The sequence below is a fragment of the Dermacentor andersoni genome, chromosome 4 (genome assembly GCF_023375885.2).
Source record: "Dermacentor andersoni chromosome 4, qqDerAnde1_hic_scaffold, whole genome shotgun sequence".
Lineage (NCBI taxonomy): Eukaryota > Metazoa > Arthropoda > Arachnida > Ixodida > Ixodidae > Dermacentor > Dermacentor andersoni.
In genome coordinates, this window is record NC_092817.1 from 131,020,279 (window position 1) to 131,044,341 (window position 24,063).

General features: G+C 44.7%; 1 long non-coding RNA gene across 1 annotated transcript in view; it reads right to left on the reverse strand.

Annotated features, from left to right (window-relative positions):
• The window catches only part of LOC129386526 (uncharacterized), a 40,144-nt gene extending 33,624 nt beyond the window's left edge, over positions 1 to 6,520 (reverse strand). The window contains exon 1 of the long non-coding RNA XR_008613886.2: positions 6,441 to 6,520. This is a non-coding gene — a long non-coding RNA (uncharacterized lncRNA). The remainder of the gene's footprint in view (positions 1 to 6,440) is intronic.
• Positions 6,521 to 24,063: the final 17,543 nt, after the last annotated feature.

The window sequence follows — 24,063 nt, forward strand, 5'->3', positions numbered from 1 at the left end:
CAACACCGATCCCAATTGGAGTGGCTGACCCTCACGGAAACGGGCCGCAGCAGTCTAACGAAGCTTTATGTCACCTACCACCGCCAACACAGACAAACAAACAATCCTACGCGACATTCAGCAACGGATACACGCCGACCCCATTCGGAAAAACATGCACCCAGACCACAACAAGGAATGCAGGAAGGCACGGGCTACCTCCCTCATCAAAGCTTAGGCCAACAGCGAGGGCGTCACCTTCGTCAACGCAGCCGAATAACAAGATGGACGTCGCTTCGCGGCGGTTACCATAGCAGGCCTCTTGCTCCAACATGCTGCCAGCACCTTTACCCAAAATGCCGAGACGGCCGAGGCAGTGGCCATCGCCCAGGTCACTCTTGGCCAAGCCTGTCACACCATACTGGGCGATTCTCGCACAGACATCAACAACTACATCAAGGCTGGTATTTCCCAACAATCCCTCCGTATCTTACAAGCCCCGCATTAGTATGAAAATCAAATCAGCCTCGTCTGTATCCCAGCACACGCCGGCGATGTACACCCGCACCTCCCCAATCTCAAAGAGGTTACACACTCGTTGAGGTTGGTGAAGTTGAGACCCGTGGTGTCGTCGTCTTTCTTGCGTGTGTTGTTTTTTGGCGCAAAATCTTTTCAGTATGTTACACACTCCGTAGCACGAGGACTAGTCAACCGTACCGGAGATGGTGTAGATGCACCCGCAGGACGCGACCGCGTTACAAAATACAACGACCTTGTGAAGTAATTTTAGCTCGAAAGAAGAACCTTTCCCACCCCTCACCGCAAGTTAAACAGAGCACAGGCAAGCACCCTTCGCCTGTTACTGACCAATACATACCTTTTCCTCACAATCTATCACATCATTTACCCCGACATCTACCCAAGCCACACGTGCAAGACCTATGAAGCTCAATCAGCAACACTTCCCCGCATGCTATGGGAGTGCCAACATCAATACCAAGACCTTTATCCCGTTGAGCCTCGCGCCAAGCTGGCACGCCACCCTGCGCAGCTTCTATCTCGACGACTAACTCTGGTCTACCCAGAAGGCCTACGAAGCGGCCAAGAGGCAAGACCTCGACGTGCCATCGTGGGAGGCCTAGGCCAAGCCGCCTAAACTGCTGATACTCAATAAAGTTCACTCTCTCTCTCTCTCTCTGTTGAGATTACCATGACTCCAGAACCAAACAAAATCGTCACAATAGAAGATATTGCAGCCATAGCGCTGACGTCGTGCGCTGTAAAGCTTTTCGAGCAGACGGTTTAGGATCGACTCTCTCCGTACTTGGAAGATAATTAAAGATGGCAAGCACCATGTATGCAGTCCAACGGTATTTCTCTATATAAGATATTCTTCTAAAAATCAGAGAGCCACGTCGTCATCTTCGCATTGCCGAGCCACTCCGATCACGGCACTCGCGTACTTGACGCATCACAGGAGCCGCGTTGAACATATTTTTTGTCTCAAGGTATTTAAGCTTGAAGCACCGAGTTCCGAAAAACTTCACATGGGGAGACCCAAATGTTTCTTTATTTATTTGGAAGCAAATATGGCAAGCTGATCAATGTGCATTTATTTTGTAGGCATTGGAATGTGGCTGGAAGTACCGGTAGTGCACATATTACGGGTAGTGACACTCTTGATCCGAACAAAAATAATAATTTTTTCTAATCGTATCTTGTATATTCCCGCACCTTAGGTAATTTGGTATTACCGAGAAAGGCTAATTCGTTGTATATGGATACCTACCGGAGTAAAAAGCCCACATTGAATTTTTGCTCGTCTCATGCTGTGTGATGTGTGAAGTGCAGGGTAAGGAGCCGTGGTGAAAGAAGGGAAAGGAGGACAATAAAGATAGCACGCGCGGAAGTGAATGCCGTGCTAAGCGAAAGACAACAACATCGAAGCACGTCAGGCACGAGAACACGCGACGCAAGCATAAAAGCAAAAGGAAAGTGATCCAGTCGAGAACGTTCAGGGGGCTTCGAGGGGCCAATCGGCGATGAACAGCGAGTCTGGAGGATCACGAATTCGGAAGAGACGAAAAAACCAAAGGGGCAGAAAAGCAAGGCGCGCTGGCAGAAAAGGGGGAGAGGTCCAGGAAGCGACGCAAGGCTTAAGTGCAGTCACCGGACCAGGAGTTGCACAGGCTGTCGGGTTTCGTAGCCGAGCCTCCAGAGCTTTACTCGACCAGGGCCTCCTGCCAATGCGTTCCCAGATAATTAAAGATGCCAAACACCATGTATGGAGTGCGATGGCGTTTCTCTATATAAGATATTCTTCTAAAGATCAGAGAGCCACGTCGTCGTCTTCGTATTGCCAACCCACTCCGATCACGGCACCCGCGCCCTTGACGCCTCACAGGAGCCGCGTTGAACATAGTTTTTGTCTCATGGTGTAAAAGCTTGAAGTACGGAGTTCCGAAAAACTTCACATGGGGAGACCCAAATGTTCCTTTAAAAGACCGATTAGTTTTCAGCATGGTGTCGAATTTCATACGTACTTAGCCTTCTTTGTTTAGCCTTACAGTGACAAAAGGAGGCGCTTAGCAATTTAGACACACAAATTCAGAGTTATTTTGATATTTGTATGGAAGACAGCTACTTGGAATAATTTATCATCTTGGAGCAGTAGATTTGTTACAGCACAGCGGGCTAGAAGTGCGAGTTAAAGCAATACTGCAGAGTGCATCTGTGGCCGCTTTATTGTGCGTTGAGTACAAATTTAGTTAAATGTTTTGAAGATGTTTACAGCTGCCTTGTAGCAATCATCAAGGTACCAGCTGTTCTTTCTGCTAATACGCTGTTAACTATTTCGTAACTTTGAGATGTAAGCCTTTACTATAATTGTAACAGATCCACTGGGCATAAAATTTGCGGTCAGGGAATCGAAATTGCTATCGTCAAAAAAAGTATACGTGGTCATGTTTGAGAAAAGATCGTGGAGCCAGCTGTAAAAGTAAACTTGAACTGCGTCAAACCAGGAGAATAACCATAAGGCGACGAGGTACCAATACATCAAAGGAGAAAGCGTGAATTTGCGAGAACTTGAAGCGTCCACAAATGCAATCCGTAATTGACGTAGCGCAGACAGATAGCATATAGGCACTAGGAAGCTGGCTACTAGAAAAAATATCCCACCAAATTGCCATTCGCCTTTGTGTTGTGCAGCTTCACGGGCATTGCTGTGGGCTGATTATGAACTCTTAAGTGCAACAGTCACCTTTTCGTCCAGCCATCATTGTCGCGGTAGCTTTATTGAGTCCCTAGCCATCAAGGAAGCCGGGCCTACCGGTTCCTGTGCTCATTCTCAAAGCTTTGAAAAAGAAAGCTTTGCCATGGTTCCCATCGCCGAGATTAGCGCATGAAATCTGAACTGCCCTGACAAAATGCTCACACGCTGTCCAACTTTTTACGGAAGCTTATAACACACACTGCATTGTTTTACAACCCCCAGATTCGTTTTTTTCTCCTAAAAACGCGTGTCGTATGCGAAATAGGTGCTCCTAAACTCAGCTATTCGTCGAAGCTGACAATGTGAACGTCATGCAAGCCTACGCCTTGTGAAATCGTCCTGTCTGCAGCAACGGTGACGACAACACGACGACAGCAACAACAAAAGGGGCCTAAAGACAGCAAAAAATGACAACCATGGCGATGGTCGCATGAGGATGACACTTTATCACTGGAAGTTCATTACAGTGAAGAGCCGCCTTTGCGAGAAGAAAGCTGAGAACAACTGCTTCGCTGTGGGGAAGTTAAGATGTGCATTATTGAAAACAACAGACGAACGGACTAAGCTCACTTTCGTGCTTTAGAAGTACTGCTGCAGTGAATGAGAAAATTGGTGCAGTTACTGGCTAAGCATGTAGTGCCGCAGGAGTTTTACCCGGAGTGGCTCGGTGCACACACGGTGTGAGACGACACGGCAGGAATGAAGAGCCACCTGTGTTTTCTCGTACGTGCATGTGCCTTTGTTTAATTACCATACATACACATCATGGCATGTGCATTATTGACCTAGAGCAGTCAAGTGGTACTTTGAGTTTGTGCCAGCACAATTTAGTAGTGATGGGTAGATTTTATGCCTTGAAGCTGCTTTATTCAATCTTTTCCAATTGACATGATGTAACAGGAGAGGTTGATGCCTCAGTGTGGCAGTAGCGACTCTTTATCGCTTCGCTAAGAATGTTATCGCAAAATTTTCACGGGATGTGTCACAGATACATTACTAAATATAGTCAAGCAGCATGAGCACATGCTTTTGTACATAAGCCTAAAAATCTACAGAAGTTGAGCATGTACGCAGCAGTACATTAAAAACGGGTTCTTTGAATTGCCCGAAAACACTTCAAGAGGTTCAGGTTTCTGCAGACTTATAGACAACACATATGTGCACATATTGGCGGCGAGGAGTTACGGAGTCGCCATCTATTGGAAGCGCCTCGCTGGCGTAGTATGAGGAATCACGTGGCGCGCTCCTCATAGGTTTTGCTTTCAGCGCTCATTGAAAACACCATGCGGGAGCTCTCCCGGACATTTTTGTAAGTACTTTCGAAACGAGAGAATGTTTTTACTGTCTAAATAATAATCTTGGGCAAACTGAAAGCACAGAATCGTTTACAGACGCTATCTCTTTACCGAATACGTACAGTGAATTAACGCCACTGTGCGCGGTCGCCGCGTTGGAGTCTCCCGAACCGGCTTCTTGCGTGAAAGGTAGGTAAACGTTGAGAGCAAACTATGTGAATTATGTTCTTATAGTGTTTGTATAACTAAATGGAGCGTAATAGAATGAAGCGTCAATGCAGCGATCGCACAGATTCGCAGCGACCGACTGCGCGTCTGCATGCATGTCCGCGCACTGTTTCGCTTTCGCCGCGTGCGCGTTTTCTCACCGTGCCATGAGCTTTAGGCCGCAGAATATGAGCATCTGACAGTATACAAGCAACCATTGTTGCGTGGGTGCTATCAGAGCTGTTCAAAAATAATTTCATTGTAGAGACTTCGACGCCTACGGGGACTGTGATGTGCCGCCGCGACGATTCAATGTTTTTTTTTGTGAATTCTTGGACGTTTCAATATTATTTCTCGAGTTGCGTCGCATTATATGTTTATCGGTGTTCTCAGCGTGCAATTTCCCGCTGCTTCTTTTCTTGTAATCCAGTGCGTTATTTCATAACACAAACATGACCATATGCCATGCTTTTTTTAATGAGCTTCTTACCGCTCCCTTTCCACTCCAGTGAACTTGCCAGTATCTATAGCATCGACAAGTTCATAGACCAAACCGTCATGACATTAGTCGGGCAGCGGACTCGGGCGAGCGTCTCAGTGCCCGTTTTTCGAACATCGCGGACCCGGCGCCGTAGCAGAAATCTTCCTCGCGTCTGTGCTTGCTGCATACCCGAGTTGTAGCCGATGACTGTTTGCCGGTTTTATGTTTCGCGAGCCAAGCTTACGCAGCTTCTTGTGCTGCGGCTACGCATGAATAAGGCTGACACCGGGCTCCGTTGCGTACGTCCGGCACTGCGGCACCGAGCAGTAGCCTACCATGTTACGCACCTTCACAGGCAGCCACTACCTATTTTAGTGCTTTCAATCGTTGTAAAGGAGACACTCGAAGCGGGAAAATCTCGCCCCTAAATGAGAACCGCAGCGTACGAGGGAACTTAAACTCTCATTTCCAGCTCGCTTCGGCGCTCCCGAAGCAGCCGACGCGGTCGCTATGTCCACGTGATCCCTCATCGCACGTCACGCCGACGGTGGCGCCAGCTTTTCCAGTGGTGGAGCTCGAGGCCAATTAAAATACTACATAACTACTTGGCAACACAAGAAGCTTGCACTCGCATGACACATATGTCTTTCAGATGACACTAAGATTTATTCTATACCCAAGACAGTGGCATCTTCTCCAATAAAAAAACATTGAAGCTGTCAGGCCAATTATTTTTTTTTTCAGAGCGAATGGTCCTTCACCTAACAAGATATAAAATCAGTTCTCAATTACGCATTGCGCTTTTGCTTCGAGGACACTGGTATATTAGACAGTGCACATCTTTAGTGGATCCCTCTTCTTCTTCAAAAAAATATGGGCACTCTATGAGACGAGGCCATCAGTTGAGACAGCAAGCCAAACAATATTGTTTAAAGAATACCCTATGACTAACAGATATGCTGACAAACAGTGCTTGGTTATTAAAGATGCGTCAGTAGCCGTATGGTGTAACTGCCACAGAGTTATACAACGTAATACGAGAAAGCACCGAGCAGATTGATTTGCTAAGTTCTGCGGCAACGTGTGCACTGAGAATTCATTATACGCTTCCTTTTTTCTGGTCATTGCTGGAGTGTTTCATTACAGCCACTTTATTCAGTATTACCACCGCGTTCATGATATAACATAAGAAAATAGTGCTTACCAATTACAAGAAGAAAGCAGACAAGGCCTATTAAAACGTAGCATTTCATGTTGACAACCCTGCTAGATCTCCGGCTTCGTTGTGAAATGCCTGTCAGAGCGCTTTATAGGTTTTATAGCAGCAGAAAATCTGGCATTTGTTTTCAACTTAGTTAAGACGTCAGGTGTGAGATATAACGTACCATCTTGACCTTTAGAAGCGGCACTGAATACTTCCTTGTTTCCGTTCATATTTATTTATTGCTCCTCATAGCTTACGAATAACTGTCAGCACGGCTGAAATTCCCGCTTGAAACTAAGGACGCACTTTAATTTTGAGAAATTACACGGACAGCAAACAGCGTTCGCCACCAAAAATTATTAGCTAACCCTGGTTTATGACCGAAAGAACGCATGCATAAGCAACGATGAAGACTTACTTTTTCAGCTATTGTGCTTAATCTTGCGAAAGGAAATTATGTGTTGATGCCACAATAGCAGCTTATTCCTGTAGGATCCCTGTAGCTGTTTTTCTTTTCTGCAATGGGAAATAGGAAATTTTGTCGAAAATTGTCGGCTGGAGTTATGCACACATGAGATGTAGTAGTTAGGAACAATCTAACCCTAGACTTACAAACAAGAACATGTACTGTCGAGATAGTCCCGCTAAGGGTTCATTGGTATGAGGCATCTGCTTGAATGGAGGCATATGCTTTTTGTACATTTTAACTATGTGGAAGGTCTGGAACTCATATCGACTCAACGACTAGCGCAGCGCCGTACAGCTAAGAGGCAATAGAACTCTGTGTTCTCTTGCATGCTCGGTTTGAGAGTCTTCAGAAAAGAACATGCGTAGCACATTTTTCTAGTTTAACTGCGTTGGTTATCTAAGATTTTATTTGAGAAAGCCTGTAACTGATGACTCAGTCATTAACACGACCTTTGAAATGCAATTTGGGAGCAAATATGGCAAGCTGATCAATGCACATTTATCTTGTAGGCATGGGAATATGGCTGTATGTACCGGTCCAGTGCACATGACACGGGTAGTGAGACTCTTGATCCGAACAAAACTGCTCAATTTTTCCTAATCATATCTCATATGTTCCCGCACCTTATGTAATTTAATATTACCGAGAAAGGCTGATTCGTAACATATGGATACCTACCGGAGTAAAAAGCCCACTTTGAATTTTTACTCGTCTCATGCAGTTTAATGTGCGAAGTGCACGCTACGGAGCCGTGGTGGAAGAAGAGAGATGAGGACAATAAAGATTGCACGCGCGAAGTGAATGCCGTGCTAAGTGAAAGACAACAACACCGAAGCACGTCAGGCATGAGAACACGTGCCGCAAGTATAAAAAACAAAAGGAAAGTGATCCAGTCGGGAACGTTCAAGGAGCTTCGAGGGGCCAATCGCTGATGAACACCGAGTCTGGAGGATAACGAATCCGGAAGATACGAATGAACCAAAGGGGCAGAAAAGCAAGGCGCGCTGGCAGAAGAGGAGGAGCGGTCCAGGAAGCGACGTAAGGCTTAAGAGTGCTCACCGGACCGGGAGTTGGACAGGCTGTCGGCTTCCGGACCCGAGCCTCCAGAGCTTTACTCGACCAGGGCCTCCTGCCAATGCGCTCCAAGGCGTCATTACTCTACGCGAGCAGGGGCTGCTACCCGAGGCCGGCGAACTTCTGCGCTCGCAGGTAGAGGGAGACTTTTTGGGCTAGGGGCACGACTTTGCGCCCAGCTGCCTGGCCTGAACGCTGCTTCCATCGGCCGTGCCAGCAAGGCTCCTGGCTCCTATCTCCTAGCCGGAGCTGCCACACTCTGGTCGCTTGCTCATCGGTCAACCACATCGACCTTTTTGGCAAGGCCAATATTACTTCCTTAGATGCCTCGTCTCCGTCTGCATCTGCCGCTAAATTGAGTAATGTCAGTACTAACTCCTACTGTATTTTGTTTCCTGTTGTGAATTTTTCATGGTGTGTTTATTTTGTGCTCTTATTTTCTTTAGTTATATTAAAAGCTGTGTGCATTTTGCAACAAACGGCTTTGTCCTCATAAAATATGAAGACGCCAAATAAACAGACACACACAAGAGAAGAGAACAGGACAGGGTGCCTTACAACGACAATAAAGGACGGAGAAGACACACAGAGAAGGGCCCACTGTACTAGAAATATATCTTAAAAGCACTTCTTGTTGGGCTAGTTGGTAGCTGTTCATTATAGTGCCCTGTCCCGTTCTCTTCTCTTGTGTGTGTCTGTTTATTTGGCGTCTTCATATTTTATAATGAACAGCTACCAACTAGCCCAACAAGAAAGGCTTTGTCCTCAATTGAGTTCTCGGAGGCTTCGCGTCAGGGAAACATCTGCAACAATTAAAGAAAAAAACCCGCACCACACGCAGGAGAAGGGAAGAGCGAGTGTGGTTACGCGCGAGTCTTCTCTTCTAATCCAGCCGCAGCTGTACTTGGGGGGGGGGATAAGCTGAGCTCGCCCGCTAGCGCCCTAGCTCAGATGTGATCTGCGGTGTGCGCAAAGGTTAGGCCAACGCGAGATCGCTAATGGCTTCATGTACTTTTTGTTCTCCCATGGCTTGCTTGCGCTGAAGCGAGAGGCAGCAAAAACGGCAATTTGCTCGCCTCTGCTGCCGCTCTTCATGACGACAGCGTTCAAACGATGAGTGTCTGCAGTCATCGAGTGAGGCATGTTCATGGTTGCCTTTCCGCACGTGAAACGATGTTTGGTAAATTAGTTAGTAAGCTGTCGTTTACCGTCGCAACTCCCACTGTATTAGGCTAGCGGTTGCTTCCTCCGCAGGACAGAGAAGATGTCATAGTGTACGTCTTAGGTTTCATGTCAATAACTAAATAGTTCGAAAATGTCTCATGCTTCTTCTACGGTAACACGCGAAAATCATTTTGCTGCAGAAATGAGCAAGGTTAAAGGCCAACCTTTCTTTAATTTCACTAGGCGAGAAGGCGTTTAGGGCATGGCTATGGCTACAGTGAACTGGTTATGTGAGGAGATGCGTTGCGTTACTCACACGCTCAACAAGAGAGATTGTATTCACGACCGTAAGTGTACACGCTGTGCAAACATAGCGCTCGCGGACAAAGATGGCTCAAGGGTCAAATATTCCGATGTCCAGCTTTACGGCGCCAAAATTCATAGGGAGTCGAACCCACTACTTTTAGTGAGAGTCGAACACACTTGGAGATATGGGTGAACCAGCCATATCTAAATTGGATTCCACTTGAGATTGTGAAGGTCGAGAGTCGGACCTCCGACTTTAGTGTTAAGGCAAACTTAATTAAGGCAGTCGAATGCACCACACAACATGCAGATATGAGCGAACCGACCTCTCCAAGTTAGATTTCAATTGACATCGCGAAGGTCCAGTAGAGTGGTGTTAATAAAGGCGAGGTGAATTAAGGTCCAGTTAATTAGGATAATGTGAATTAAGGCACTGGAACCCACTACTTCTGGTGGGAGCCAAACACAATTATAGGTATGGTAGAACGCGCCATATTTCCAAATTGGATGTCACATGACGTATTGAAGATCTAGAGTCGAACCCAAGACCGTTGGTGTTACGGTGAAGTTCAATAAAACACTCAAACCCACGACCGAACATGGAGATATGGGCGAGACGGCCATAACTCGAAGTTCGATTCCAATTTGCATCATGAAGGTCGAGAGTCGAGCCCACTATCTCTTATGTTTAATTGAGGCGAAGTTAATTAAGGCACAGTTGAGGTCGAGGTCATTATTAAACTGGAGCCGACGACCTTTGATGAGAAAAACAAGTGATGGGAAGTTACGCATTCGAATTAAAACGTCAATATAATGAATGTCTCGTGATCGCGCAGGCTTTCGCCTTCATCTTAACGTACGCTAAAGTGATTCTGAACTTAAACTTACAGCACAAACAAATAAGACGGAACACAAAAGGAAGATACAACACACACTGGCGCTAACTAACATCTTTATTTCTTTGTCGTCGATGCATATATAAACCCTAGGCCACACAATCGCGCAGGCGCACAGATTACATTAAAGAGAACTGCCAAATTATCACATACGCAAACGTAGGAAGTCAGATTAAGATGGGTGCAAGCACAAAGATGTGTCACTGATGCAATTATCGCCTTGCTTTCTTTGTGTGGTAGGCCTCTAAGGCCAGATGCGCATGCTCATTCTTGCTTTTGCTAAGAATGTCCCATCAAGTCGCGCCTCACAATTGTTGCAAGAGTTTATATGCGCAGCAAGGTGCACTCCTCTATTTACATTTTTGTTTACTTTTTGCGCATGTTCTCCGAGTCGCCCATTGACGCAATGCCCTGTCTGGCCAACGTACGTCTTACCACATGACCGTGGAATGGCATAAACTACGTCGAGAGTGCACGACACGTAAGTACCATGCCGAATTTGGCAACCTCCTCTGCTCTCTCCGCAGGTGCTGGAGCATAGTTTTGAAAGCTTGTTCGGCGCAGAAAACGCCAAAGGAACACCATGCCTGCAAGCAACTTTCTTGGGTTGATGGGGTACCTTATGTCTATAAGGGACCACCACAGGCCTTCGCGTTTCACGTTCAGCGGCCGGCCTTCTTGTGAATTTTCTTCTCTGAATCAGGGCTTCAGCCACGGCAGTCAAAAGCGTCATAGAGTATCTGGCTTGTGGGTCTTAGCCTTTAAAATACCGATAGACACCTGGCTCTACGGTTCTCTATGCTTTTTACAACCGACATCAGTTCCAGTTTTTTAGAAAATCCTATAAACTTTGTTTTTACCCTAACGCCACTTTTCTTAATAGGAACAAAGTTTTTTAGCACAGCCTGCAACAATTTCTCGTTAAAGATGCCCTTCTCGAGGACAACAAACCCTCCTTGCTTATCTTCTTTCATAAAGCAGAGGTCGTTATCTTTTAGGAAAGACACCGTTCGTCGAACACTGACATCAGAACAACGTGAAGGTCCTTTAGGCACCACCTTATCCAAACGTTCGCCACCTTCAAGAAGGCAGTGATTACGGCCTTCTTGATTCGCCTTGGAAGCAACATTTCTATTACTATTAATAGCTATGAGTTCATGAGCAGGGACGCTAGAAGGAACACAGAACTTTGGGCCTTTGACTAGGAAATGGTTAACATCATCAGGCCTAGCAACGTTATCAAGTACCTTAACACTTTTTGTTTCATCTAGGGTAATTTTTTTACCAGATCTACACGATATCTTTAACATGCAATTCCAGCTTGCTTCCGTGGGCTGAGTCGCAAGGCGAATATAAGAACAATATTTCTTAAGTGCTATCCACTCAGAGTCAGCAGCATGGAAAACAGACCAACGCCAATCTTTGAAAAGTCCACCTTACCGCCACAGTTTCGAGCGTAAATATTTACACAGTGTCTTGACATGGCCCCACTAAGCGGACACAGGACTGAACAAAGCACTCTCATCTGTCTGCTAAAGTCCTTCACGCAGGGAGAATCCGTAAAGTCTTGCTCGGCAAGTCGCAATTATGATGTAGCTGAGCAATGCATTGACGACAATCGAAGTTGAAGAACATGACGACACACAAAAAAAGAGGGACCCAGTGCATTGGAAAGTAGTTTCAGTAACACTTCATTTAGGCCTAGTTGGCACATAATATTGAACTTAAGCTTACGGCGGAAACACCTAAGACCAACCATAAAAGGAAGATATGACACACACTGGCGCTGAGTAACAACATCGTTATTTCTTCGCCGTCGATGCATATATAAATCCTCGGCCACACAACCGCGCAGGCGCACAGATTACATTACAGAGAACTCCTAAATTATCACGCATTCAAACGTAGGAAGTCAAATTCAGATGGGTTGCACGGGCAAAGATGTGTCACTGATGCAACTATTGCCTCGTCTTATTATGTGGTAGGCCTCTAAGGCAAACCGCGCATGCTTGATGAGATGATGATGAGGCGCGACTTGATGAGATGTAGATTCTTGGCAAAAGCAAGAATGAGCATGCGCGGCTTGCAACACCACATAAAATACACATAAATACATAAAATAAAGGCCTACCACATAAAAATACAAGGTGATAATTGCATCAGTGACACATCTTTGTCGCTGCACCAATCTGAATTCGAATTCCGACGTTTGTGTACGTGATAATTTAGTACTTCTCTGTAACGTAATCTGTGTGGTTGTGCAGCCTAGGGTTAAACCCCATAATTCGATAAATTCAAAAATCGAAGTGTAGAAGAGGTAGAATACTTACCACCATAACGGTGACGTATAAATCTTGCAGGTATTTCCTGACTTGCTTCTAGCCTGTTAATCTCACACTGCTCATAAGGGTTCCAAACGGCAGATGCGTAGAGATTATGGGGTTTTACGTGCCAAAACCACTTTCTGATTATGAGGCACGCCGTAGTGGAGGACTCCGGAAATTTCGACCACCTGGGGTTCTTTAACATGCACCTAAACCTAAGTTCACGGGTGTTTTCGCATTTCGCCCCCATCGAAATGCGGCCGCAGTGGCCGGGATTCGATCCCGCGACCTCGTGCTCAGCAGCCTAACACCATATCCACTGAGCAACCACGGCGGGTAACAGATGCGTAGTCAGCAACAGGACAGACTAGCGATTTATATAATAGTAGCTTAGTATATTTTGGAGAGTTGGATAATGCACGGCATAGGTAACCTAATAACGAGCAGAACAGCTTGTCCGTCCATCCGCCCGTTCGTATGTCTGTCACGTACGACGATCGGTCTCACGATAGGACCTGCAGCATGAAGCGAATGACCCCTTGTGCTGCTTATAGCTTCAACGCGAACTAAGCGACGAGAACGCAACGCTCACGAAACTATCAGCAATCGCCGCAGACTGTCTCCATTGCGGATCGTTTTCAAGAGAGGGCCCGCGTCTTACGCAGAAGTCACCAAAGTGCGGTTGATGCCAGTTCGTAATGGTTTGATGCGATAGACAAGGCGCTAAAGAGCCATACCAGCTTATAATGATCCAAGCGTAATCAGCACACCTGGCACCACCACTGGAGTAGATTGCTAGGGTCATTGGTGCCACTCGCGCGGCCGTCCGCAGCAGTTAGCGTCGCCGCCCAGCGCTGTCGTTGATTCTGGTCGGATCAAGTTCCATAGCATTCATTATGACACCGGGCTGCGTAGAGATGATCAAGTAGCACAATGCTTACACACACTTGGACAGGTCCCCGAGTTTTTACTAGACTATATCAGACAAAATGGTGTTTAACTGAGCTAGTTGTTTCATTCTTCGAGGATTGTAGAAGCAGAACTAGTAAAATACAAACACAAAGGGAACGAATAGACGTGGATGCAGCTGCTCTGTTAGCTGACTTTTATTGAAATTCTCGCTCATTTTTTTTTTCGCCGCCACAACACGTCTCTTTTATCTACCTCAGGCTTCTCTCAAAAAGGTGGCTTTTCATGTCAAGACCACTGACACCGTGCTTACACATGGCACTCCGGTTTGACTTATGTCAAATGCCTCAAGAATCTCCCGAGTTATACCCTTTTCACACGACACGTATAATGTCATTCGCAGCAAATGAGATTACGCCTTAATGCCGTTTGTGTTGCTTCTACGCGGTCATAGTCATTCACAGATAATGGCATTGGCCCATCGAATGAGTTTACGGAACTTGTGTAATCTCGACGACAGGAAGTTGGCAAAAATTACAAGATCGGTAACTAAAAACGAAATTTAACGAGAGCAGAGGTTGTCATGATGGCTGGCATGCACTTTTTAATAATTTTATCACGTACAGCACGAAGTAGTTTGTGCGGCTATATCCTTGTTCCCCGTCTCTGACTGGGCGCTAGCGCCTCATGTTCGTCTGTTCTTTTGTGTTCATCTGTGGTTTTATTTTTTCATTTCTTCATATTGGTTTCAAAGTGGCGCCGCGCTAAAACCTATCCACCAACCACGGAAGCCAACTCTGCAGCTTAGTCAGCGGGGAATGGGAAGCGAAATAAGCACTGGAGCGACGATGAGACGCACGCGCTGCTGAAAGTGTGGGGAGACCAACTCACCGATTTGCGCAGGGCGAAGCGCAACCTGAAAGTATACATGTCGATTTCCTAGTGCTTTCGTGCACAAGGTGCCGATAAACATCGCCATCAATTGCGAATGTCATATAGTATGCCCCGTGTAGGCGGGGAACGCAGCACCGCAACGACATTCGGTATCAATGTTATTTACTGTGAATGACATTACACGTGCCGTCTGACAGATGTATTAGCTCATCGCCATTCAGAGTGCAGCGGTGGCGTAGAGGTAGAGCATCCGCCTCGCGTGCAAGAGCAGCGTGGTTCGAATCCCGGTGCCGCGCAATTTTCCACCTGATTAAAAAAAAAGGAGAAAACAAAAAATAAATCCGCGTGTTGATAAAATTGCACAAGAAGGCCTGGAGTGCGGCCTGATCCCGGTGACCAGGACAGGTAACGCACTCCCTCACCAGAGCAGGATTGGCCACCCTGGTGCAGTACTTGGCCACAACCTCCCATATGAACACAACAATCAAACCCCAGCTCCCTCAGTCCCCAGCAGCTGCGAAGCAACTGACCGCGGCGGTGGTCAGACCTGCGACGCAGCAGAGGGTGCTATGAATCCCTGGATCCGGACAGGTCGCCATTGGAATCTGAACCTGGCAACGTTTAACGCTAGAACGTTGCCTAGTGAGGCGAGTCTAGCAGTGCGATTGGAGGAATTAGAGGGCAGTAAATGGGATATAATAGGACTCAGTGAAGTTAGGAGGACAAATGAAGCTTATACAGTGCTAAAAAGCGGGCACATCTTGTGCTACCGGGGCTTAGCGGAGAGACGAGAACTAGGAGTCGGATTCCTGATTAATAAGAATATAGCTTGTAACGTACAGGATTTCTATAGCATTAACGAGAGGGTGGCATGTCTTGTTGTGAAACTTAATAAGAGGTACAAAATCAAGGTTGTACAGGTCTACGCTCCTACATCCAGTCATGATGACCAGGAAGTCGAAAGCTTCTATGAAGACGTGGAATCGGCGATGGGTAGAGTGAAAACAAAATACACTATACTGATGGGCGATTTCAATGCCAAAGTAGGCAAGAAGCAGGCTGGAGACAAGGCAGTGGGGGAATATGGCATAGGCACTAGGAATAGCAGGGGAGAGTTGTTAGCAGACTTTGCAGAACAGAATAAGATGCGGATAATGAATACCTTCTTCCGCAAGCGGGATATACAAAAGTGGAAGTGGAGGAGCCCGAATGACGAGACTAGAAATGAAATAGACCTTATGCTCTGCGCTAACCCTGGCATCATAACAGATGTGGACGTGCTCGGCAAGGTGCGCTGCAGTAACCATAGGATAGTAAGAACTTGAATTAGCCTATACTTGAGGAGGGAACGGAAGAAACTGGTACATAAGAAGCCGATCAATGAGTTAGTGGTAAGAGGGAAAATAGAGGAATTCCAGATCAAGCTACAGAACAGGTATTCGGCTTTAACTCAGCAAGAGGACCTTAGTGTTGAAGCAATGAACGACAATCTTGTGGGCATCATTAAGGAGTGTGCAATAGAAGTCGGCGGTAACTCTGTTAGACAGGATACCAGTAAGCTGTCGCAGGAGACGAAAGATCTGATCAAGAAACGCCAATGTATGAAAGCCTCTAACCCTACAGGCAGAATAGAACTGGCAGAACTTTCGAAGTTAATCAACAAGCGTAAGACAGCTGACATAAGGAATCATAATATGGGTAGAATTGAACAAGCTCTCAGGAACGGAGGAAGCCTAAAAGCAGAGAAGAAGAAACTAGGAATTGGCAAGAATCAGATGTATGCGTTAAGAGACAAAGCCGGCAATATCATTACTAATATGGTTGAGATAGTTCAGGTGGCTGAGGAGTTCTATAGAGATTTATACAGTACGAGTGGAACCCACGATGATAATGGAAGAGAGAATAGTCTAGAGGAATTCGAAATCCCACAAGTAACGCCGGAAGAAGTAAGGAAAGCCTTGGGAGCTATGCAAAGGGGGAAGGCAGCTGGGGAGGATCAGGTAACAGCAGATTTGTTGAAGGACGGTGGGCAGATTGTTCCAGAAAAACTGGCCACCCTGTATACGCAATGCCTCATGACCTCGAGCGTACCGGAATCTTGGAAGAACGCTAACATAATTCTAATCCATAAGAAAGGGGACGCCAAAGACTTGAAAAATTATAGACCGATCAGCTCACTGTCCGTTACCTACAAAGTATTTACTAAGGTAGTTGCAAATAGAATCAGGAACACCTTAGACTTCCGTCAACCAAAGGACCAGGCAGGATTCCGTAAAGGCTACTCAACAATAGATCATATTCACACTATCAATCAGGTGATAGAGAAATGTGCGGAATATAACCAACCATTATATGTAGCTTTCATTGATTACGAGAAAGCGTTTGATTCAGTCGAAACCTCAGTAGTCATGGAGGCATTGCGGAATCAGGGTGTAGACGAGCCGTACGTAAAAATACTGAAAGATATCTATAGCGGCTCCACAGCCACTGTAGTCCTCCATAAAGAAAGCAACAAAATCCCTATAAAGAAAGGCGTCAGGCAGGGAGATACGATCTCTCCAATGCTATTCACAGCATGTCTACAGGAGGTATTCAGAGACCTGGATTGGGAAGAATTGGGGATAAGAGTAAATGGAGAATACCTTAGTAACTTGCGCTTCGCTGATGATATTGCCTTGCTTAGTAACTCAGGGGACCAACTGCAATGCATGCTCACTGACCTGGAGAGGCAGAGCAGAAGGGTGGGATTAAAAATTAATCTGCAGAAAACTAAAGTAATGTTTAACAGTCTCGGAAGGGAACAGCAGTTTACGATAGGTAGCGAGCTACTGGAAGTGGTAAGGGAATACATCTACTTAGGACAGGTAGTGACTGCTGATCCGGATCATGAGAGTGAAATAATCAGAAGAATAAGAATGGGCTGGGGTGCGTTTGGCAGGCATTCTGAGAACATGAACAGCAGGTTGCCATTATCCCTCAAGAGAAAAGTTTATAACAGCTGTGTCTTACCAGTACTCACGTACGAAGCAGAAACCTGGAGGCTTACGAAAAGGGTTCTACTTAAATTGAGGACGACGCAACGGGCTATGGAAAGAAGAATGATAGGTGTAACATTAAGGGATAAGAAAAGAGCAGATTGGGTGAGGGAACAAACGCGCGTTAATGACATCTTAGTTGAAATCAAGAAAAAGAAATGGGCATGGGCAGGACATATAATGAGGAGGGAAGATAACCGATGGTCATTGAGGGTTACGGACTGGATTCCGAGGGAAGGGAAGCGTAGCGGGGGCGACAGAAAGTTAGGTGGGCAGATGAGATTAGGAAGTTTGGAGGGTCAACATGGCCACAATTAGCACATGACCGGGGCAGTTGGAGAAGTATGGGAGAGGCCTTTGCCCTGCAGTGGGCGTAACCAGGCTGATGAAGATGATGATGATGATGATGATACTTAGGACAGGTACACTGTAAACACAAATGAGCCCATATGGGCGTTTTAACAGTTGATATGCCATTTTCCCCTCCTAGCTTAAAATGAGTACTCCCACGAGAAGAAGTAAAATAAGCTAGAACCATTATTGCACCCCCGACTCCATTTGAAGGGGCATTGCGGTTGTAAAATGGGGGTTTTCAAGGAATAACGGTGGCGTAGGGGAAATTGGGAGTGTTGAAATACACCCATATCTGAGACGAGCCAAACAGAGAAAAGAAAAACTCAGCCATGACCAACAAGGCAGTCAGCCGCAGCGACAATTTCAGTAGGATTATTAAGCCATTAAGATATAAAATATTGGCAAGCTTAGTTTAACAATAAGCTGATCAATATACAAAACCTAATGTAGCAGCAGATGTTCTCCAAGATAAGCTTGTGACCAGCTTTTTTGTGTTCTGTGTGATCATTGTAGTGTCAAATTTTTCATTTTTATTTCAGGACTGCGGCTGCGGTCGTTTCATTGCCAACTGTGAGGATGAAGCAGCTTCATGGCCGGAGATCGGGCGCCTCCCGTCAGTTTCCCTTTTCAACAATAGAGGCCTTGGTATGCTCTTACCTAGAGCTTGCTTTTTTACCCTGTATGTTTTGAGTGCAATGTCTAGTTTAGCGGCATTACTTAGAGTGATTGGTGTGACACCTGTTCCATAGGAGGTATGCAGGTTATCCCACGTATCCTTAGCAAACTTTAAAAAAATATGAATATGCCACCTAGCTGCACAGAACCTAGGTAATGTTTCCTGTCTCTTGGAAATACTTGGATTTGCTGCATTTTGCCTAATTACCTAATTAGTCTTAATCAATTAATCAACTTCTCAAATGTAATTATATAAAAAGTCTCAATTATGAAATTGTAGAGCAACGTGAAAATTTCCCAATACAGCTATCTGTGGCTCAATATGTGCTACATAATGTGTCTTTAGAGCATGAAATAAGCCTGAGAATGTCGCAAAGTGCCTTGAGTATGTTTGTGTGTGACAGCGCCTGCGTTGTGTTCTTCCTTCAGTCCTCGTCTTTTGCGCTGTACTAACAGTCGACCTCGAGTGGCCATTCCCGTGGCAGTCTTGCATGTATTTGAGTGCTTTCCCTGTATAGGCATGTGTGTTTCCAGTAAGAAAAAAATACTGAAGGAGCCCAACGTGATGTATTTCAGGACAAGTGTATGGTGTAAATTACTATGTGACAATAAAATAAACTGAAACAAGACTTCACAGTAGAGGTATGCAGGTGTGTGCATCAGCATAATGACGAGAACCTCATGCAAGTTTAGAAAAATATTCATTAAGTTAGTTCCTGTCATTCTTCTCTGTCACATTATTATTGCAAGAATGTGCTCTCTAGTATTGCACGATTAAAAACACAGTTCAAATACATCATTTGCTGGAACCTTGACATTCATAGCAACATAGAGAGGAATGGTTAAAAATTTGCTTTGCTTCTCTGACCTTCATTTTAGGTCCTTCTCATGTTTGCTGAGCTTCTTAAGCTATCTTAGACCCTTTCCAGGGTTTAGAGGCAGCTTGAGCACATTGTGCCAGATTGTGGAGAAGCTGCAGAGGTCGCAGTGTGTATAGTGGTGTCCGGTAAATGCAAGTTTATTGCATGGTGCATTATGCTTAGTACCAATTATATTAAGTTATAATTTTAGCAAAAATCTCGGTTTTCCAGATATATATCAATGTGTCTCCAAAGAACTGCACTTTTTAAAAGAGTTGCTCATTCTCTGTCTACTGTTCGGTGTTGTTAAATGCATGTATGTTGGACAGCATAGTGCTTGGCCTTCAGCTGATGGTAGTAGTGTAGGTAGTAGTGTAGAAAGTGGTAGCAGTAGTAGCTTTATGCATGTGCATAAAGCTGCAGTAAGCCAAATGTGAAAAGATAAGGGCTAATACGATACAGCCATGTAGCAAAATTTACACAAGCAAACTGTTTGATGCAATCCCTAGGAAAGTAAGCAAAAATATAAGAATGTGCTTATATGATAAACAGTACCTATGTTTCAGGCGCATGGCCTTCTACCGCCATATTCCATAACGGTTCATTATTTAACACTTTAAAACTACTTGCCCTGTTTATGTCTAACTGCTCTAAATTCGAAAATTTTCATTGATTGCACTATGAAGGTTTTGGCCGTGGCTTAAGTTACTGCCAGAAGTAAATTTATAGTTGTGGCCGTCCTATGTGTGATAACAAAAAGCCATTTTGGAACCAGGTGACTGTTATGCAGTATGCTAAGTGTGCGTATTAGAACAGCCACTTATATTTTCATTGTAACCATGTATAAAGTATGTATGTACATATCTCGAAGCCATAGACTGTGTACTCTTAATTGGAGGTGTTATTGTGTGGAGTAGGTTTTTTTGCAAGCATTGTCTAGAATTTGCACTACATTAAGGTGTAGTGAAGCCAAGCGAAAAATATTGTTAAGACAAAATGGCTAAAGTACATCCTTAAGAGTATTAAGCGCACTTAGATGACTTTACAGCATGTAGTAAAACAAGAATGGTAACTGAAGTGCTTAATTTTTGTTCATTATTACCATATGGCACCAACATGCAATGAAGACAAAAGAGGAAGAGAAGTGAAGTGCACTAAAGGGCAACTCGCTCCTTATGGGAGCTGCATTCACATCTACATGATGCATGCAATCTTTGAGTTATAGCAGCAGCTATCCACCTGTTCACTTTGTTGCACACTTGTATTGTTTATGTACTAAGTCTGGCTCTGGAAGTGTTAGGCAGTGCCACTTGTGGAATTTGTGCTGCATGCAAGACATCCTTCTAACCACAGGTGTTTTGTATTATGTAAACCTAAGTTCTTTTAAATTCATGTAACCCACAAAATTTCCATTTGAAAGGATGTGCCATATTTGCCACCATTGCCATGAGTAGCACTGGCTGACAGTCACAGGGCGGGACGTTAACCTTGCTCAGCTATTATGCAAAATTATTTTACATACAAATGTAGTAATTAGTATACATGCCGAAAGCCTCACAGAATAAAATTTTTTATTCGCATCCTACAACGATTGTTATTTTGCTTTAACTCAAGAGGCCTTTCTACCTGCGTTGCATCCTGTGGCTGGACCACTCCAACGATCTCGGCAGAATCGTTACACAGGTGTGTTCTTTTGTGATTCTCAGTACTGATATTTTCTAGTTTACGTTCGATGTAAATGCACAGATCAAATGAAAAGCAGGTTAAAAGATGAGCTCACAAGCACTGTATCCAAATGTTTGTTAGGAAGGAAAATCTTTTTTACAAGTTGTCGTTATAGCAACACAAGAGAGAGTGCACATCACACCACCAGTACCTAGCAAGCAACAGCATTATACCGTAAAAGAAGCCAAAACATCAGACGAAAACCTGTACTAAACTAGGGACTGTATTAAGACCTTTTCGAGGCTTAAACTATTTCTTGGGTTACTCTGTCTAATTGCTTGAACTGAACTGACGTGTCCTGCAAAACAGTTTGCATTCGCATTTTATACAATCTGCAGCAAAATATGACCAAAGGGCTTCAATACTCTAAGGGCCTACTATTGAAGTTGCAACCAGTCTTCCCAGTGTACTGCAGCCTCAGGAACACGAAATGTGGTACACTGTACCACATGCACACACAACAAATTTTAATCCATGGGCATCTGTACACTGTGCTTGTGCAGGACTGCGCAACTGGCTGTTTATTCGTGACTGAAAAAGCTACGTACATCAAGACTGTATTGGGAAGCCACCATCTTTTTCAGTCAGTGTAACAGTCCATAAACATATGGATTTCCATGAGCATTTTGTCTGCCACACTTTTCTTTGCCGTTTTTTTTGCACTCCAGCTTTGATGGCTGGAATACACTTCAGGCTGGCTGAAGAGACAGTGGTAGCCTAGTAGGTGGCCTCACAAAGTTGTTATTTTGATTTTTAAGAGCCAACTTGCTTTGGACAATCCTGAATAACACATCAAAAGGCACGGGATTATTGACAAGGTTAGAATGACTTTGAAAGAAGTTTGAGGCTTCTTTTTAACTCTGATCTGGCTGCTGAGACCAAATCATGTCAGCTTTTAATGAAGCAATGTTCAGGTTGGAAAGCTGCAAGGCTGTGTGGGTACTCAAACACCATCATTGCTTCATATAGCTGAAGTTGCTGTGACATCAAGGCAGAAGCAAATGACATGGCAAAGGAAAGGTTGGTCGACAAAGGACTCTCATTGGCAATTATGTAGGTTCAAGGGCTATTGCACTGAGTAACAAAATGTGTTCCTGATACAGCGTGAACAGTGTTAATGCTGAAGAACAAACTGGCACCATCTCCCCAGTCCTGCACAAGCACGTGCATAGAAAGGGATGCCTGTTGGCCTTGAAGGCCACCACTGGAGGGATCACCTGCTATCGCTATGACATAGAATGTGGCATCAGATGACTATAGTTCACACCTTTGCTGCAGCTCGCTGGCTGGGCAATTGAAGCCTTGATTGTAAGGATGAAAAGTTTCAATCACAAGGTGGCAATTTAGTTGCCAACTCTTACAGCATGGTTCACTACTCGGTGCTGCAGTGCTGGACGTATTTGACCAAGCCTGGTGCGAGTTCTCATGAGTACCCATGTTCAAGCTGCCGCTAGATACTTAGTTGATAAAGTCACTGAACATGAAATTTGGTCATCGAAAGAGTCATGAAAACGATGCACACAAGGCTTGTAGCGTGCTTACTTGGTATGACCTCAATCAAAACACCCTGTGTAGAGATGCTGGCAAAAGTGCAGCAGAAGTGTGGATTGAGGAGACAAAAATATAAACTGTTCAAGTTCCAGATATAACAAACTGATAATAAATCGTCGTTCAGCAAGAACTCCGGCAAAAGGGGCAAGCCACACTCCCCACAACGAATGCTATAAAAACAGTACTGTTATTGCAGCAAAATTGCCTATAGCTCTTTTGTGAAAGACCATGCCAACTGAATAACAAATGCAAAAGCATCAAGTTGCTCCAATAAAAGCCTTGTTACGCTACACACCAGACTGGGATGTAAGGTCTAGGTTGTTTTGTAGCCAAGATGCCCACAAACAATGCTTAAAACATGTAAACACTTGGAAGTAACTGTGATTAAGCTGCTGTCATGATTGAACTGCTGATTAAACTGATTAACACTTGATAGCTGGTATCCCACAATGTTTTCTATGCCACGGAAATATTCCAGCACGTGGGGGCCACAATTCTCCTAGAGGCCAATACAGACACAGGGTGCCAGCAAGCATGGACTAAAGATTTTTCCGTTTGCATTGATGTAGTCTACCACATTTTGTTTTCTTGGGTGCACAGTCACACTGGGGTAACAATTTTCTGCCTGAATATTCATCGCAGGGAGCACTGCAGCCAGCTAAAGCGAGTTTTTTGTTCACACCTTGCCACAGATGCGGCAAGATGTAGAATTGACCCATTTTTCAAGGCACATTTGTTCAGTTTCAGTTCAGTTTCAGTTTATTGATGCGTTTGAAATGTTTACAGAAAAAGTAACTCTAGGAGGTCCCATAGTCAAAGACTGGGGAGGGACCTCCAACAATAAATACATAAAAAAAGCATACTTAATGCGGTTAACAACAGCAGTAGCAATCCTAGGAACAGAAAGTATTAACAAACAAAGTCGAGTGATAGTATTAACAATAAAGTATAAACAAGAAAAGCAGATCCAAGGAGTATTATTCAACATACAGAAGCGTAAAAAAATATACAACACAATCACTTTCCCAAGAAGTGGTGACGAATTTTCCTCTTAAATAAATGAATGGAAGGAGATGATTTAATGAAGTGTGGTAGTGAATTCCATATTGATGTTGCCAAAAAGTTCGCAGTAAGTTTGCCGTAGTTAGTCCTTGGTTTCGGGAGGAGGTAGTTATTATGGTGTGAAAATCGAGTGCCAGTGAAATAGGGGGTTTGGTCTTTTGATATGAACGAAATTGGTAATTCTCCTCGACAAAATTTATACGTCAGGACACTAAGACAACATTTATTTAAATCCACTACGGACAAAATATTATATGTGCGGAGTAATGGCATTAATGGCATTAATGGAGTAATGGCAGTAATGCTGGGTTCAAGAAAGAACACA